Below are 19,032 nucleotides of genomic sequence, written 5' to 3' on the forward strand. Positions count from 1 at the left end.
TTATCATATGCTTGCACTTGCGGGCTTAATATGAGCACTAGGTATGCATGACTACTGCAACTCAATTGCTCATTCGTTCTCATTTAAATATTGCAGATAGGAGGTATTCTTCGGGGCATGCAGTTTCATTCCATATTTGAGTGCATTAGTTGAGTGTGTACCGTAAAAACCCGCGTATAATACGAACCTGCATATAGTAAGAGGTGAAATTTTTGGGACGCGAAATGGACAAAAAAGTTTTATCCACGTATAATACGAGTTAGGAAAACTAGAGGAAAACATTTATTTAAATTGCACTCCACAGTTCAATCGCTATATTCCTCGGCTGCGCTCTCTTCGGATAGTTCCTTGTCGGACATATCTTCCCAGAGGTACTCATCCTCTGTGCCATCGAACGCGTTCGAGATGCCGTGCTTCTTGAATGCACGATGCACACGATCCTCTGGTATGCTGACCCATGCATCCACAATCCACTTGCATAGCGTCACTGGCGAAGCCTGCTTCAGCCGCCCGGTCGGCGTCACTGCAGGCTCACCTGAGCGTATCCAGTCTACGTAGCACCGCTTGACCGCGTCCTCGAATGGCTTGTTCACGCAAACATCTAAAGCCTGCAGCTTGAGACGTCATCCGACCCGGGATATTGACAAGTTCACAGCCTCTTCACTGAGTTGGCCAAATGGCAACGAAATGCGTTCAGCACGAGGATGGACGGGAACGACAACAGTGCGCCGGGCAGCCTATGCCAGACGGACTTTATCCAGTCGAGCACAAGATTCTCGTTCATCCAGCCTTTCTCATGGCATCTCACGACCACATTTTTTGGCAGCTCCTAACCTTTAGGCACTGTCTTGCGCTTGAAGATGACATGGGGCAGGAGCTTGCGTCCATCTGCTGTGCACGACAACATGACGGTAACTTGCGTTTTTTCGTTGCCAGTGGACTGGACATAAACTTGTGTAGAGCCCTTTTTGTGCACGATGAGGGGCGATGGCATGTCCTGATAAACCGGCGTTTGGTCAGCATTGCTGATTTGCCCTAGCTGGAAGTTCTTGGACATGTGCAGTGAAATAATGTGGCGCTGGAAAGCCACAAGCAGCTCTTCGAACGATTCTGGCAGCTTTTGCGAAATCAAAGTTTGGCTGCGTAAGGAAAATCCAGCACGGCACATGTAGCAATAAATCCAGTGCTTGCTCACTTTGAAGGCATAGCTGGGTAGCCCTCTTTCTCTTGCAAGCTCCTTAGCTTTTGCCTGCATAAGCTCCACGCTCACGGCTAGATGCGCGGCTCACTGTTGGCGTATGAACTCCGTCAGGACAAGTTTGACTTCCGGAAATGTCCCACCCTTCGGGTTGCAAAAGATTCGTGTTCCGCTGCACGTGAAAAGGGCTTCCTTCTGTCAATGCCATCCCCGAATGCTTCCCTCGTTGACGCCAAACTGCCTCCCGGCTGCACTGTTGCCAATGTCCTGTGCAGCTAAAATAACCTTTGTCTTGAAAGCAGCCGAGTGCTGTTTTCGTGGTCAGGACATCTTGGTCCTTCAGTGCGGAATAAAAAAGATGCACTCCGTGGAGCATGGTTTGCATGTGTACTGCCAGGGTGCACACTCAACAATACAGAAACGATGCTGTAGTCACGCAGCAATAACGAAACCAAGCCGTAGCCACGTAACAATAAGGAAGTCCAGCCATAGCCACGCAGCAATAACGAAACCAAAACTTCTAGCCGAAATTTCTGACTGAAATTTTTGTTTGCATCCGCATATAGTACGAGGTGAAAATTTGTGACGCTAATAATAGGAAAGAAACCTCGTATTATACGCGGGTTTTTACGGTAGTCTACAGTAAATCAGAATGAGATCATACAAAAAAAGAAATGTTAAAATGTAACTGTGGTGTCGTCATTGTTAGGGCTAAACTGTTCACAGAGCTATCTCTCGTCTTTCCTGCCAGTGATTGCCGTCATCTGGGTGTAGTTGGAAAGAAGCTCAGAGCTCCGCCTTTCAGATTCCCACATCCTCGCCTATGATGGCCCCGCATAGCAAAAAGCACAGGAGCAAAAGTTCGCCAGCATGCTGAGAGGCGCCTTCTGATTGGCTGTTGCTACGGCAACTAGTGCCCTGACGCTGCCGGTGCAGTGCTCGCCTGCTAGGCCTGCCAGCGGGCCTGCTTCGAAAAATGTTGATCCACCATTTCCTTGTTGATCATATTGCGAATGTAAGCGCCAAATTTAACCTCTAAAACAAAAAAAGCTTGAAACCGGGCACAGCTTGAAACCAGACAGCGAAGTACAAGCCGCCTCATCTTTCCACAGCAGAGGGGGCAGTTGTTGCAAGGGTCATACAAGCCGATGATAAGATCACGCAGGAGATGAGTCACTGTGTCCTGCAATCTCATACTGCATCGGCAATAAAGCAGCAGCGAAGCAAACCATTTCCCTCTATCCTGGTGTATAGTGGTACAGACAGAGGGAGCCCTGGCGATGTGCCTACGCCCGTGCCTCTTGCGCATACACGGGTTCGTGTTGCTACATTCCAGATCCGGTTAATGTCAACATCGGCAGAGGCATTTTTGGGTGTAATTATTATTTCCCAGTTCTGGAGTTTGAAATGTATATTTTACCAGTTCTTCTAGCTTTCCGTGTTTTTCTCAATTATAGTCTTTTTAAAGGGACACTAAGGAGAAAAGTGATGTCTTCTGCATCAGTAAATTACCTTTCTGTGACACCAAAAACGCCGCTCTTACCACAATAAGATGCTTGGTAAACCAGAAAAAGCAAGAACAAAAGATGAGTGGTGATGCCTCCTTGAAGTTCCCGCACCTGGTCACTGTGACGTCATGGATTTTGAGGGCATCTTCTACGGCCTACTTAATTACATGGCGGTACAGATAGACTTCATTGTGTTCTAAAGGAACCAAATATTATATATGGCAAGTTTCACGAACCTTTATTCAACCAACGCGGCCCAAATGTGAGAACATACTTTGGAATCCCTGACGTCACACTGACGTACCGGCGTCAGGGTTTTGGCGCAAAATTTAAATACTGATACTTCGACCTTCATTTTCTCATCTAATAATCAAACTATTATTTTGAAATGACTGCCTGCAGGGTTCTGAAACAATACTTTATTAGTCTCAATTGATATATTGTTTCGCTTTAGTGTCCCTTTATAGGGCCCCTCACCAGGTCTGGCCATTTTGAGCTGACAAGCGCAGAGCGTACAATGCGCGCCAACGATCGTGTTTGTAAAGAATTACATCGCTATGCGCTGCGGAAAGGCCTGAAATTTCAATCTGAACACTGTTTCCCTCTTCACTCGTGGCGAATCTGCCCGGAGAGGGACGGTGACATAGTCGTGCCCTGCACCAAGTAGTTGTGTCCGCAATGTGGCATCGCTCGTGGTGAAACGTGACTTTGGGAATTATTCAACATGTCTGTTATTTGTGCCATCTGTTGCTTGAATTGATGAATTGAAGTATAGAGAAACAATAAAACACGCAAACGGGATGTCCGCGTGTTTTTTGTTTTACTTCGCACCGAAGCAAGAGAGATGTACTTCCGCTTCATCTGCTTGTCCCCACGGTCGTGCGGTCACATGAACAGGTACCAAAACTATGCCATTTTCTACCGTGCTCCAGCGCGTGATCACGCTCTGCAATCCGCTTGTTCTGCCTCAGTATTCATGTAGCACTGAATTATACCGCTAGTCATGTTTATTTGTATTTCCAGTGCAATCGTGTGCTGCGCAAACGAGAACAGCTCGTGCGTGGCGCGGTCAGCGAAAATGCGTAGTGCAGGAAAAAAAATAAAGCGAGGAGAAAAAGAAAATGAAAGTGGGGCCTGTGATGTATGCATCACGCGATCCATGAGGGCTGGTCTGGGAGAACACAGGGAAGGAATTTCGCTTCCGAAGGCTAGACGGGGCGAGTGGAGAGAGCGTGTTGCTTGGCAGTGGAGCCCGCCTGCTGAAATCATAGGTTTTCAGCACTGAAATATTTCTATCTCGGCTATTAATGGAGCCGATCTGAATTTTTGTGGCAGAATGCTCCCTAAAGGACACGTAACAACTTCCAGCTTTTAACCAAAATTTGCTATGAGGTCTGGTGAGGGGCCCTTTAATGTCTCCAATTTTAGATTGGCACTGTATGCCTTCTACTCATTCAATTCTCTTCATTCTTTTTTGCCTAAATGCTCGTGAGTCAGAGACTGCACAGAAGCTATGATATAGTGTCTTAAGAGATTGCAATATCATGAAATCCCGTAGAAATTGTCAACAAGGGTTGATGTTCGTAAAGCTGCAACACTAGAATTCCATAACTTCGGCTACTGGCCAAAGTAGGCACAGTGCCTACTGGCCCTAGTTTTCTTTTTTTCCCCCTTTTTTTTATGATGCTGACATCCTCCAGTTGCTTTCTCCTCCCCCCCCCCCTCCATGCCCCTTGCCATGTGCACTGTTTTTTGTTTCCTTTCCTTTTTACCTGTGCACAGTACATACTTGTTTTTGAAGTATTTGTGTACCATAGTGCGGGTGTAGAGACATCGTGGTGCACAAGCACACAGTGAGCGAAACTCACGAAACTGCCCACGCCAGCCAATGCTTGTTTCCCGCAAATATAAAACTTCAAGGAGCCGGTGGTAAGCCGGCGAGGAGCCGGTGGTAAGCCGGCGGCGCCAGCATGGCAGTGGGAGTGTGCGGAGACAGCCAATCAAAACGACGCTAGACAGTGGCACAGGCTCTAGCCTTACTTCTTTCTTTTTTTTCTGGCAGCCATTCCCACTTCATGACAACATTATCAGTTGCTCTCTTCTTCTTTTTTGCCTTTATTGCATTTTGCCGTGGGCATTAGGCCGAAATGTCAGTTACGCGGCCTGTTTCAAGTTACTGGCTGTGGAGTATGCAGTTGAGCATGGGAATCGTGCTGCCGGGAGGCATTTTGGAATTGACGAAGTCCCCGTGTGTTACTGGTGGCAGCGGCGGGCCTTTAAGAGACTGAAGACCAGAAAGATTGCTGGTGGGGAAGGAGAGGTCCTAGAATATGTCTGGGACCTGTGAAAAGAAGGCTGTGTCATTTCGCACAAAATGATAAGGATGCATGCTCGAGTCACAGCCAGGAAGCACGGCATCGTGACCACGGCTTTCAAAGTGAACAATGGGTGGATGATATGCTTCATGCGGCACAATGGTCTGTGCTTGAGGAGGCGCACATCACTTTGTCAGCAACTGCCTCCTTGCTACGAAGCGAAGGTAGTGGACTTTCACAAGTTTGTAATATGCCTGCAGCGGGACCAAGAATTTATTCACTTGCAAATTGGGAACGCTGGCCAGGCGCCCATCAACTTCGACATGCCGATGAGCAGGACGGTCAATGAAAGAGGAGCACGCAGCATGCTTGTCAAAACGACTGGTGCCGAGAAGCAGCGTTTCACGATAATGCTGGCTATCACGGCAGACAGCAGGAAGTTGCCACCGTACGTTATCGTGAAAGGGACACTAAAGGCTAATAATAGGTCGACGTGGACTGTTTAAATACTGTTAGAGAAACCTTGCAACGCTTGTGTTGTGCCAAGAAAATACTTAGTTTACAAGAAAATTGTATCTGAAGGGTCCGAATACCTTTCTTGAAATTCATATCTTCCGCCACCCAACTGAGGGAGTGGTGACGTTGCATACGCCATCACCGCCCTTCGATGCCGTCGGTGAGTACAATGGCGTCCGACAGATGGTGCTACCAAGCGAAGAGAGATAATGTCAGAGTGGTGGATTTTCCGCTGCAGCTGCTTTTTAGCTAAGTGGTGTAGACCATTCGGGTGTCTCGCAACATCACATGGATGTACGTTCTCTACTACTTGCAGTTTGTGCAAGTTTCGCTAGCCAGCAAAACCAGCGCAGCACTACGTGATAACTACTGAAAGGCAAAAGCATGGGCCGCACGGAGTCGAGATAAAACGAAAGTGGTCGACCGCCCGGTCGTTGTCAAGAGTAATTTCAATTAGTTACTTTGTCTAAACATGAAATGGAACTGAACAAGTAGCATTTTATTTCGTCTTATAATACAATACGAGGATGTTTTGTGCAGTGAGTGGTTGACTACTATTGACGGAATTTAACTGAGGAGTGCCTTTGTCATCAGGCAAGTATTTGAATTTCCGGGGCGAGTCTCTAATCATGTCATGCATTTACGTCAATTTCTCGATTGTTAAGGCTCTGTGTGTGATAATATTCAGACCTTAGAGATTCTTGAGGACTGATCTATCACTTTAGCTTGACTTAGTATTTGTCTTTAGTGTCCCTTTAAGGGGGGAAAAGGGGTTTAGCAACTTCTTTTTTTTATTTTTTGACTAAATTTAATAAAAATTGACCCCAGACAGAGTTTTTCATCCTGATTTCAAAAATATAATAACTTTAGATTGACCGAGTGGTTCCAGATATAATTAAAATTAATCGGCTATTCTTTATCTGAACTGTTGTAAAAAGAGTATCAGCTGGAATGTTTATAAAGACATATGGCTGGACACTACAAAGTGTAAGCAACACAACTGTAGGATTACTTTTCTTTATATTGCAGGTATTGCCAATTTTACAGCTATTTGAAGTTCAGTCTCCAGACATGGCAATCATGTGGTCCAATTAGTAGCCAGATTTAAAATTTACAAAGGCAATATTTAAAACTCTGCTCCTAGCATTGTGTAGTATACACATGTAGCTAAATGCCGCTGTTAAAATTATGGTTTTACTTGCCCTGAAGACAGAGGTAGTGTTTTGGCAAATTAAAAAAAAAACGGCAAAAATGAGATTCTGAGAAAACTTGAAAAAACAAAATGAGCTTATTTTTATAACAGAATACCACGAAATATTTTTATATATACAAGTGCTATTGCATTAGTAGCCTCCAGGAATGTAGTCTGGCTAGTGTCACTACGGTGATGCCTTCTGAGCACCCGCTGCAAGTTTTCAGCAGACGCACGCTCAGCAGACGTATCCAGCTCGTTTGTCCTGTTAGCAATTTTGTCAACGCGATCTAGTAGTTCCGATTTGTGGTCAGCAGTAGGAGTTGATGATGAGCTTCACTGTCGATACGCCGTAAAAATTTCGGCTGCAGAATAGTAGTGTCGTGCGTAAATGTAGGAAATGCGGCCATTGTCAGGAAGGTTTGGTGGACTAGGCCTAACACGCCATCGGGATCTGCTGCGTCGCTCGACTGCGGGAGCGGGCTGTTATCGATGTTATCCTGAAGTGGTGTGGCAGAGTGCCACTTCTTGAAGTTGTACACCGACTTCCTCTTCCTTTTTTTGTACATTTGTACTTCGTAGCGAACTTTGGAGTTGAGGTCGGCATCTCTGTAGCATCGGAAACCTCGTTGGCACGCATGGCATGTGTGCAGCGGCTGCGGATTGATGCAGACAACGGCAGTCTAGCCAATGGCGGGGCTAGCTTAGGGTCACGTGCCTTTGTTGACCAATTACAGCATGCATTGGCTCTTCTTTTTGAGGCGGAATTACTTCACTGCCAATGTGCGGATGGAGCCAGTAATGGCAGGAAAATGAAGACGGGAGATTGCTCTTTCAAATGATATACGGGCTGGCGTGACCGAACAACTGGGGGGGCTGTCACGCGCCATGGAAATAGCCATATTTCATGGAAACTTTGGCTCATATTTGGCCGACACTGGTGCCAAAAATTTATATTACGGCTAAAATATTGATTTAGAATGTGCAAAATTTGGTGAAGTGGTAGACTAATAGTTGGAAATTCCGAAAAGGCATTTTCTAAATACGTATTGATTTTTTCGTCACCTTTCGGTCTCTGAAACCCGTGCGCCCCCCCCCTTAAAAGGAAAACTGTGCCTAAGGCCAACTTCGCAGCTGGCATACATGTACGAGCCCAAGAGAAAGGATGGATGTCGACCAACCTAATGGCCAATTGGGTCCGAACTGTCTGGGGATGGCGACCTGGTTCGCTGCTTTGTCCGCCTCTCCTCGTGATCGACAGTTTTCACAGCCACCTGGGAGAGAATGTGTGCTGGGAACTAAAGGAGCTGCGCACTGAGATCGCCATCATTCCAAGTGGACTCACTTCGGGGCCGCAGCCCCTTGATGTTTGTGTGAACAAGCTGTTCAAAGACAGTGGGCGCCACACAGACTGGATGACCCAGGGAGGGCACGCCCAGACTGGCAGGATTGAGAGGCCGTCCATCGAGGCTCCCGGATCTCGGACGCACGGCACTCGCTGTCGGCTGGCTCGACCTCAAAGAGCGTCAAGAAGACTGGCATCGCAAATGCACTGGACAGCAGCGAAGAGGACCAGTTGTGGGAGCACGATATGGAAGTGGCCACCGACCTGGACGATGGGTCTAGCGATTCTGATGTAGTGTGACGCATAGAGAAACAAAGATGAGTGAAGTGCAATGAAAAAGCTGTTTGCAAATAGTGTGCACATATATTTACTGCAAAAGGTAAGCTATCTAATGCATTTTTTTTGCATTACCATATTTTTTGCTCATCTCGAAAAAGTTTTTGTAAAATTTATCTCACATAATGAACGCACCTGCCAACTCTGCTTCAGTTTCTCAGAAAAAAAAACCAAGGGTCATTCATTACGCAAGTAAATACGGTACGTGTGCTTATGAGTTGAATTAAAGGAATGATAAATTAATGGAAATGAAAGTGGATGGAAAAACAACTGGCTGTACGTTGTCACAAACCCACATCTTTGCATTATGCATGCGATGCTATTACCAGTTGAGCTACGGTGGCGCCGTCTTCCCATCCACTTTCTGGGGTATTTATGTTTATCTACTAGGACTAAACCTGGAAGTGTTAGTCAGTGCTGCACCACATGGCCTTGACTGCGTATGTGGAACATCCTTTTTTTTGTTGCAGGTGTCACGTGTACATGATCTTCTTGGGTAAAGACAACTGGTCAATAAATCCACACATGCTACTTGAAGGCATCAATGCTGCTGGACTCGAGCACTTGCTATGTAATGATATCCCAAATTTTTAACACAGGAAGAATTGTAACTTCTTTTTTCTTTATAGACCTAAAAGAAAGTTATTACATATTGTTACGGTGAAGGGAAGGAAGAAGTTGATTTTGGACTAGAGGAAGACGAGGTCTGGCAGTTGCCTGAACGCCATATACACCATTTGTAAATATTCATTATTTTACACTCACGGGCCTGCTTTCTTCCTGCAGCATTTTGGTGGAAGGTGTGGGGTACAATCACAGAACTTCGTAGCGGACGTCATCTACCTGCCGCCACAATGGCAAATCAACCGACACGAGTGACAACGCCTCAGCAGCCCGTGCCAACGGTCTTCTTCACTCATCCGTGGGACCCGGGGACATTTTGTGGCACGGACAACGCCGACGTCGAGGACTGGCTTACGATGTACGAGCGAGTGTGCGACAACAATAGGTGGGATCCAACAATGATGCTAGCAAACGTGATATTTTATCTGAGAGGAACTGCGAAGCTGACCTAACGAGCTGGGATGTCTGCAAAGAAAAAATGCGAGACCTGTTTGGCAGACCTGTCGGTCGTCAGCTGGCAGCAAAAAAATGTGCTTGTGTGCCGCTTTCAGACGTCCACAGAATCCTATGTCGTGTACATACAGGATGTGCTGGCCCTCTGTCGCAAGGCTTATAACAACATGACCAAGGCAGACAAGATTGGTCACATACTGAAAGGTATTGCAGACGATGCCTTCAGTCTCCTGATGTGTAAAGATTGTGCCACTGTGGATGCAATTATAAAGGAGTGCCAGTGCTTTGAACAAGCGAAGGGCCGCCATGTAGCTCAAACTTTCGACAGATTGCCCAATACCGCTGCGACATCTTCTTGCGAAGACCTGCCGCGGTTAGTTCAGCCCACAGGACCGGAAGATACCACGCGGATCGTTCGCCGTGAGCAGCCCATGGCTCCGGCTCCAATTCGTTCCGACTGTAAGGAAAGTGTGCCCGTTATCTCCCTTATACAAGCAGTCGTTCGGGAGGAAATAGCAAGTTTCGGCATTCTATCTCTCTGCTCGGTCCGACATGCAAACACCTACCAGATTACTCCGGCCGCTCTCTCCTAGACGCAAAGCTTTCCGCCATTCCGTCGCAACCCCACTGACTGGCGCACAGCGGATGATAAACCCATCTGTTTTAATTCTTCCGGCATTGGACACATCACCCGTCATTGCCGCAACCACTGGTCGTTGCCTCCTCGGTGGTCGTCTCCAAGCTACTACTGCCAAGTACCAGACAATCGTACTTTCTCGCCCCATACGCCGACTAGGAGCATCAACGCCGACAGTGCTCCACCAAGATCCAGCCGCTCCCCGTCTCCGCAAGGTCATAGGTCCCATTCGCCTCTCGTTCACCGCTCTTCGTCCCCCTTCTGCAACCAGTCACTTCGCTTCGGGAAACTAGGCGTGCAGCTCCCGGAGGTGAAGCTGCAACCCCGACTTGGCCCACAAATCCTCTGTTGGCCCTGCCTACATGTGGAAACCTACTGGACATTGAAGTTGATGGCATTCCTGTTAGATCTCTCGTTGATACAGGAGTGCAGCTTTCACTTATGAGCGCTGCTCTCCGCCGAAGGCTCAGAAAAGTTCTGACACCTGCCATACCGTGCACTGTGCGAGTCGCCGATGGGAGTACTTCACCTGTCCTTGGAATGTGTACAGCACGGGTGACCATTGGGGGCCATTATGCCGTTGTTCTATTTATCGTGCTTGAACACTGTTCGCACAACCTAATTCTCGGCCTTGACTTCCTTTCGAAACACTCTGCCCAAATTGACTGCTCCGCAGGTGTTGTACAGTTGGATCTGCCGCTTCCTGCCGACGCAACCACTTGTGCTTCCCACTGCTTATGTTCTGCTGAGTTTGCAAGGCTGTCTCCACAGGCGGCTACAAACGCCCTCCTGACGCCCTGTCCTCTCGCACCTGATGGCGAGTACGTCGTGTCGCCACTTACTGACGTGGTTTTGTCGTGCAGTATTGCCCTACCGAGCACCTTAATCCGGATCCGCGAAAACTGCGCTCGCCTGCCCATCCTCAATTTTGGACTTTTGTAGCCTGTGCTGCCCCACGGTATCACCATAGCGCATATCACTCCTTTGGAAGAATTTGAGATTTCTTCTTTGACCTCTGAATCGTTCCTCAGTACCAACGGACCTTTGTCACCCACTCCTTTATACTCGACGCCTGCGGACGCTGTTTCTAAGATGATCGTGCCTGACCCTCCTTCCAAGCAAACAGCTCTTCATCACCTCCTGTCATCTTATCGGGACATCTTTGATTTGGACGGCCGTCCACTTGGCCAGACATCTTTTGTCACGCATCGCATCAACACCGGTGACGCCAGCCCCATTCATAAGCGGCCATATTGTGTCTTCGCAACAGAACAGGCTATCATTTATCACTCTGTGCGCCGTTATGTCGCTTCTTGTGACCTGTGTCAGCGCCGAAAGATGCCTGCTATGCCTCCCGCTGGTTTGCTTCAACCAATTGATATCCCTACAGAGCCCTTCTTCGGTGTGGGCCTCGACCTACTTGACCCCTTTCTAATTTCCATCAAAGGAAACAAATGGATTGCTGTAGCACCTGATTATGCCACGAGATATGTGATCGCATGAGCGCTGCCAACCAGCTGCGCTACAGATGTCGCCGACTTCTTACTATACGATGTCATCCTGCACCACGGTGCCTCTTGCCAGTTGCTGACGGATCGCAGCCGCTACTTTCTCTCGAAGGTCGTCGATGATCTGCTCCGCACCTCTTCTACAGAACACCAGATTGCTACCGCGGACCACCCTCAAACGAACGGCCTCACCGAGCGACTGAACTGCACGCTAACTGACATGCTGGCCCTGTATGTTTTCGGTGAACACCGCGACTGGGGCGTCGCTTTACCAAACACCACTTTCGCATACAACTCGTGCCGTCACGACACTGCCACATTTTCACCATTTTACCTTTTGTATGGCCGCGACCCCGCCTTGCCCTTTGACACGTTGCTACCTTCCGCAGTACAATCACCCAGCACTGGTTACGCTCGCGATGCTATTGACTTAGCCGTCCAGGCCCGAGATGTCAACCGTCATTGCCTCACAGTCTCGCAAGCTTCTCAAAAGCAACGCTATGACGTTCGGCACCGAGACCACCATTTTTCACCTGGTTCCCTTGTCCTTCTCTGGATGCCTTCATGCTGCGTCGGCTTGTCGGAAAAACTACTTTCCCATTATTCTGGTCCGTACCAGATCTTACGACAACTGTCCGACGTGACATACAAGATCGCCCCAGTCGGTCAGCCTTCGGTGCCTCCCAACATCACCAGCGTGTTGTTCACGTCGCCAGGCTCAAGCCCTATGTCCCCCCATTAAGTGAGGCTCTATAACTTGTACCGGGACGGAGCTACCTTGCCAGGAGGGTGATGTTACGGTGAAGGGAAGGAAGAAGTTGATTTTGGACTAGAGGAAGACGAGGTCTGGCAGTTGCCTGAACGCCGTATACACCATTTCTAAATGTTCATTATTTTACACACGTGGGCCAGCTTTCTTCCTGCAATAATATTTCTAATTAGCACACAAGATCAAATATGTCCTGAATGTTTCATGTGTCTAGAGCAAATAACAAATATGTCTGCTGTGGACACCCTGTCCCCCCATATTTAGTGCTCTTTCATTTTTGCACTTTCTTCATAAGGCAAATTTTGTGTTCCATCAACTGTTCAGACTTCAATATCTCAACACCAAGAACAGATAGGACTAATTAGGACTAGTTAGGACTAGTTAATAGGACAAATTTTTTGTGTGGAATGGAGCTTGATGGTATGTACTCTGTGAAGTGCAGCAAGCAGACTTCTTTTTTCATTTCAGAAATGAATTATTTTGCTTCATTTTCTACCACATGGTTGCCACATTTTGTGGGCTTATATTACCGTATTTACTTCCATAATTTCCGCCCTCGCGTAATTTGTGCACTCCTAATTGTTAGGCAAGCTAAAAAAAAATAATTACTTGCATATTTTGCACTCTCCGCCCCGCCCAAGTCATCCCACAAGTACGCACAAACAGGCAGGACGGCTGTGCTGTGCAGGCGAGTGCAGTCATATGCAAGATGGACTGCGCATGCATAGTCCCTACGTTCTTTCCTCCTGAAGCCCCCAAACACGCGAACCGCTTGAGCCAGCATGTCTTGAATGCTGTCCCCACTCTGCCATTCCCGACATAAACATGTCTTTTCTTTCTTACTTCGGAATAGCTTGAGCGTGCGCTTCATGCCCCTTCATAATGCTTAGCAGCATAATCAGGGACAGAATTTTCTGCATAAGAGGTGTGTGAGGGCATAGCAGCAGCAGCTTCACCACACTCACGCCAGCCTTGCCTCTCCTCTGCGCCAGCGTTGTGGCAGAACCCAACTTGGTTGATTTTGGTAGTTTAGGATAGACCAGGGTTCGCCATCGACTGGTCGCATTTTCGTTGTTCAGTAGTGATGGGCTACAATAACTATATGACAAAATTCAAACTCACTGTCATAGAGTTTGCTGAAAAATATGGGAACCGTGCCGCTGCCAAGCACTTCAACATGAATGAGAGTCACATTCGGTACTGGCGAAAGCAAAAGAGTTCGCTTGCAAGTACAAGACCTGGAAGAAGAGTGTTTTGAGGACCAAAACAAGGAAAGTTTCCTGCCATTGAAGAAGGACTCTTCAAATATGTGCAAGAGCTGAGGTCCTCCTGCCTCGCTGTGTCATACGAGTTCCTGCTGCGATGTTCAAGGCAAGCAGGGGGTGGGCAACACGCTTCATGAGACGCCACCAGCTGTCTCTCAGATGGAGAACGACCTTCTGCCAGTGGTTGCCACGTGATTATGAGGACAAGGTTGTTCTGTTTCACTGTTTTGTGATTGGGCTATGCAAAACTGGGAACTTCATCATGTCCCAGATTGGGAACGCAGATGAAACACTGGACTTCTTCGATTTTCCGCTTCTGGCTACCCGCGGGCTACCAGAGCCAGCCAGAGCATCTTCGTTTTTCTAGGGTTGCTCCACCCACCGCGCCATGCATTTCCACCGGGCGTTCGTTTTGCTCGGGCTGGACGGTTCTGGCTACCCGCGGGCTGCAAGAACCTGCCAGGACGATTTTGGTCTGGCTGCTCTCTGGAAGTTCTCTGGCTAGCAGATGACTAAAAGAGATGATGGGCGCTCGCCACCATCTTTGCGGGGACTTCATGGATTGCAATGCGGGCGCTTCAGGACTTAAATTTACCTCGCTAAGCCAACTGTCTACAGTCATCTTCGGATTTCCTCACTTCTAGCGTTATCTTTTTTAGGTGCTTACGCTCCGTTCCGCATTGCGAAGCAGTGGGGTACGAGCTGTGGTGAACCGTTTGAAGCTTTCGTGTGTGTATGTGTGTGTGTCCCCTGAAGGCTTCTTCGCGGCGGTGATCAGTACGCTGCGCTCTTATGCATGCATGTTATCTGCATAGTGTTCCACGCAAGTTGTAGACACTCATTCACACTTTGCGGTACATTTTGGGTTCATCTTTTTCTGGTGACCTTCCTTTTCGCATATCTGGCGTATGTATATATCTCCTTTTTCTGCATTTAGCGAAAGCTTTGCAGCTAGCCCGTGCGTGTTTGCTCCGTCTCTCCGTCGTATGCTTAGGTGGCAGCTCGAAACCGATATCTGTTCGACTGCAGGCCGTTGATCTAAGAATGCACTGATTGCACTCGGTACATTAGACTCACTTACATTGGCTTATTGCTCTCATGATCGCGACCAATGTTGTTTTTCGTGTGAAATGTTTCGCTGGTCATCGGCGGCGTGCATTTTCATGCGCCAGCCACATCCCCATCTCCTTAGGGTCAAAATGAGAAGCACAATCAGCCACAACAAACTTTCTGAAACCGAAGCCCAAGCAGATCGGCACGAAATTTTATGCATATAAGACATACCCAATAACCTGCTTTTTCATGTCTTGCAATGACACAATGCCAACTCATCAATGTCACCAGTGGGCAACGTGTTCGCTGCGAGCAGGGATCCTTGAGCTATCGCTTTCGCACGATTTCGCGTCTTGTCATCTGCTGCGTCGGAGGCCATCGGTTGCGCTGTGCAAGGTGAGGTTGGCCCAGTGTGCGTCCTGCGTCGAGTAGCGCGAAATCGCGCGTAAGTGATCGTATCGCTGAATGCAATTAATATTTTCAAGCTGGCAACACATAAATGGGCCGACTACGCAGAGCGTGCGCTGGTCTCGCCGGGCGCTGCCATGCTGGTAGCTTGTTTACATTTGGCCAGCTGTCCCGGCGTTCGATTTTGCAAACTTCGGGCAGGTTCAGGTTGTCTTGGGATCCCAGCCCACGTGACTTCCTATCAGAACTTGTGGGGATGTGCGACTCTCACGCGTCCCCTGATATGTTGTTTTCCCGCACGGCTCGCGTCTCCTGTAATCCGGCCTCGCCACGTGGCCTGGCGCCCGCGGCAGTCAGAGTGGTGTAGGCGCAGTACGAGAGATGGCGTGAGTGTTGCACTGCTAACGCCGCCGACAGGGCGCCGAAAGAGAAGGCGCTTCCTCTTTCCCAACGGATTGGCGAACAGCGCGGACGTCCCGGGTGCGCACCGATCCATGCTTCTGTGAGACCGTCTCGCGTGGCCTCCTTCGAACGCGCCACCGTTCGCGTGACCATACGCGCAAACAACCAGGCGTTGGGATCCAGAATGGGGCAAACATATTCGCTTGCTATCCAGTCGCAGTGAGTCGGACTTCTAGATTTGTCGCGCGCCCATTGGCATGTTTTGTGGATAGCAACTCGGCTAGCAGGCATTGATCTATGAAAGGTGCAATAAATGCCCTTGTGATTGTTTGCACTACGGTGTTGTCGTTCCTTTGTCCCAAGAGTAGGGGAGGAGAACTCCACAAACCGGAGCTAGCTGGCTGCCATCTGGCTGCCAGAACTCCGAAAATCGAAGAGGTCCACTGCCGACCTTCGATATGCCACCCAACACCACTGAGAGCAAGAAAGGCGTCTCGTACGTCCCTAACCAGACAACCGGCTGTGAAAAACTAAGCTTGCAGTGACGGCTGATGGCCGAAAACTCCCGCCTTTCATCATCTTGAAGCGGAAGACTGCCCAAATTGAAGGCTGAAGGCAACATTCACCTCCGTGCCCAAGAAAAGGGATGGGTGAATAAAGTACTGATTAAGGACTGGCTCGACAATGTCTGGGGTAAGCGACCAGGGGCTTTGCTGCGACTACCATCGCTGTTGGTCTCGACATTTTCAACAGCCATCTCATGAAGCAGGAAGAAGTTGTTGGACATGAGGACCAACCCGGTGTAACAAGCATGTGACGCCCCCTCGGCGACGGGTGCCTCGAGCCCTCCCTCGTTCCCGAACACTGGCGACAAGTACCCACGGATCGTCCCATGCTGCCGCGAGTGGCGAAACACTGCCCCCCCTGTTGCTGCCGCCATGCCGTTGTACGGAACGCTCGAGCTATTCGAGGGAGATGGGTCCAGTTTACGAGCAACAAGTCCACATGTTCTTCTGAGCAAACGATGCACCCGAGGCCAAACAGCGGGGCATTTTCCTGGCCAGCTGTGGGACCCGCATCTTCAGTCTCCTTCTCGACCTTCTCAAGTGAGCCACGCCACACGTTAAGACACTGGGGGAGCTGCTCGCCATTCTGCGCTCGCATTTCAACCTAGCACCATCCACACTAATGAAGCGTTTCCGCTTTAACAACCGGAGCCGCCGGGAAGGAGAGACCCTCGGGCACTTCGTCACTGCTTTACAAGGTTTAGCGAGTGCCTGCGCCTTCAGGGACCAGCTGGACTTGCTGCTCCGGGACCATTTCGTCTGCGGCACCAAGAACCCTGCCATGCCGGTGGGGTTGTTGGCGGACGCCGGTGATATTGCCCGTGCGACTGGCTCACCGTTGGCGGAAGCGGCGGTTAACAAGTTGGCGACAAAAGGCTGTACCTGCAGTTGCTGTGTTGGTGCCCCCTCCCCCTCACAGTGCCAGTTCTCTCAAGCACAATGCTTCATGTGCGGGAAAACTGGGCAAACGGCAAACTAGAAAACCAGGAGAACGGATATGCCGAAGGGGGAGGACAAAAAGCGGACAGCAGAAGCAGCCTTGTTCAAGCCCAGATACCACACAAGCCTGCGGCCAGGGCACCCATCGCAAGGGTTCGTGGCGGGGGCATGCGGCAGCAGGCTCGAGTTCTTCCGCGGCCAGGCTCCAAATCATGGCCAAATAACTGCCGATTTTCGGCATGTGGCACACAGGCTTTGTTCTATTGTCTGTGCCGCCGTAGACCGTCGAAGTCTGCGGGCACCCCATTTCCACGGAGCTGGACACAGTGGCCAGCGTATCAGTAATGGCCGGGAAACTTTCAAGCATACTTTCCCCGGCATGTCCGTTGAGGCTTTGGATGTGATGCTGCGCAGCTACTCCGGGCAGCTCTCCCAAGTATAGGATCAGGCACAGGTCAGCGTTCTCTTTGGCGGCAGGGAGGCAACCCTTCCCCTTTACTCAATGAAGGGGTAGTCACCGACGCTGCTGGGCCGAAACTGGATTCATGCAATGAACGTTCGTCTGCCAGAGTACCAGGAAGCCAGCCTGCATGTGGTGAAAGAGGTCCCCAGCCTCCTGACCAAGTTCAAGTCCCTGTTCCAGCCAGTGGTGGGCACATTCGCCAGCGCAATGCATGACATCTATGTACCTGAGAGAGCCTGGCCACGTTTTTTTCAAGCCTTGCGCAAGGGTGTTCGTTCTGAAGGACGGGGTCACCTAGGAGCTGCAACGGTTACGGCGAGACATCCTGGTGCCCGTCAAGACGTCTGCATTGGTCGCTCCCATCATACCAGTCCTCAAGTGGGACGGCAGTATCAGGATCTGTGGGGATTTCAAGGTTACCATCAATCCCTTCGCTACCGTCGAGATACCCGTTGCCTCGAATAGAAGATCTCTGGTCAGCGTTGTCCAGTGGACAGAAGTTTACCAAGCTCGAACTCAGAGATGCTTACCAGCAGCTGATGCTCCAGGATGCCTCCCGGAAGTATGTCACAGTATCGACAACTTTGGGGCTCTTCTAGTACACATGCTTACCGTTTCGTGTGGCCTGAGCCCCAGCCATATTTCAGTGGGAGATGGACAAACTCTTCAGGGACATGAGGCACATGGTGGGGTACTTGGACGACATCCTGGTTACTGGAAGTGACGACAGCGACCACTTGCAGAAACTGCACAATATCCTAACTGGCACGACTTCTAGACGCCGGTCGCATGCTAAAGCTGGAAAAGTGCATTTTCCTGGCCCCCTGTGTTGAGTACTTGGGACGTCATTTCCCAGGCTGGCCTAGCCCCGGCTACCCACAAAGTGGATGCTTTGCTCATGGCGCCTAAGCCCCAGAACAAGAAGGAGCTTCAGAGCTACCTCGGCCTCATCAACTTCTACAGGAGTTTCCTGCCAAACCTTTCGGAGCATCCACAGCCGCTCCATCTTCTGCTTCGAGAGGGCCAGCAATGGCTCTGAAAGAAGGAGCAGGACTGGGCCTTCCAGTGCAGCAAAGATCTAATCACCAAGGCTCCAGTGCTGGTACACTTTGATCCTGCCAAGCCTGTCGTCCTGATCGTAGATGCTTCGCCGTATAGCATGGGAGCCGTCCTGGCGCACCGAGACAAGGATGGCCAGGAATGCCCTGTGTCGTTTGCTTCTTGACGGCTTCATGCTGCAGACCAACATTACAGCCAGCTGCAGAAGGAAGGCCTGGCCCTCATGTTCGGTGTCGAACTCTTCCACCAGTATCTGTGGGGCCGGAAGTTTGAGGCGGTCACGCACCAAACAGAACACTGACCAACATGCTTGCCATGTACGTCTCATCCAATCATCAGAACTGGGACGACGTGCTGCTGTTCATCACTTACATCCTTTCAATGAGGTCATTGGTCTGTGGATGATACGGCATGGAATGACGGAACTGTGAAGTACACAAATGAAGTAACTCTTCAATGGCATCAGCAATGAACTG

The 19,032-nt window shown here is 49.5% G+C and overlaps 1 protein-coding gene across 9 annotated transcripts in view; it reads left to right on the forward strand.

Annotated features, from left to right (window-relative positions):
* The window catches only part of Cdk8 (cyclin-dependent kinase 8), a 368,498-nt gene that overhangs the window by 103,588 nt on the left and 245,878 nt on the right, over positions 1 to 19,032 (forward strand). The window lies entirely within an intron of this gene.

The sequence above is a fragment of the Dermacentor variabilis genome, chromosome 6 (assembly GCF_050947875.1).
Source record: "Dermacentor variabilis isolate Ectoservices chromosome 6, ASM5094787v1, whole genome shotgun sequence".
Lineage (NCBI taxonomy): Eukaryota > Metazoa > Arthropoda > Arachnida > Ixodida > Ixodidae > Dermacentor > Dermacentor variabilis.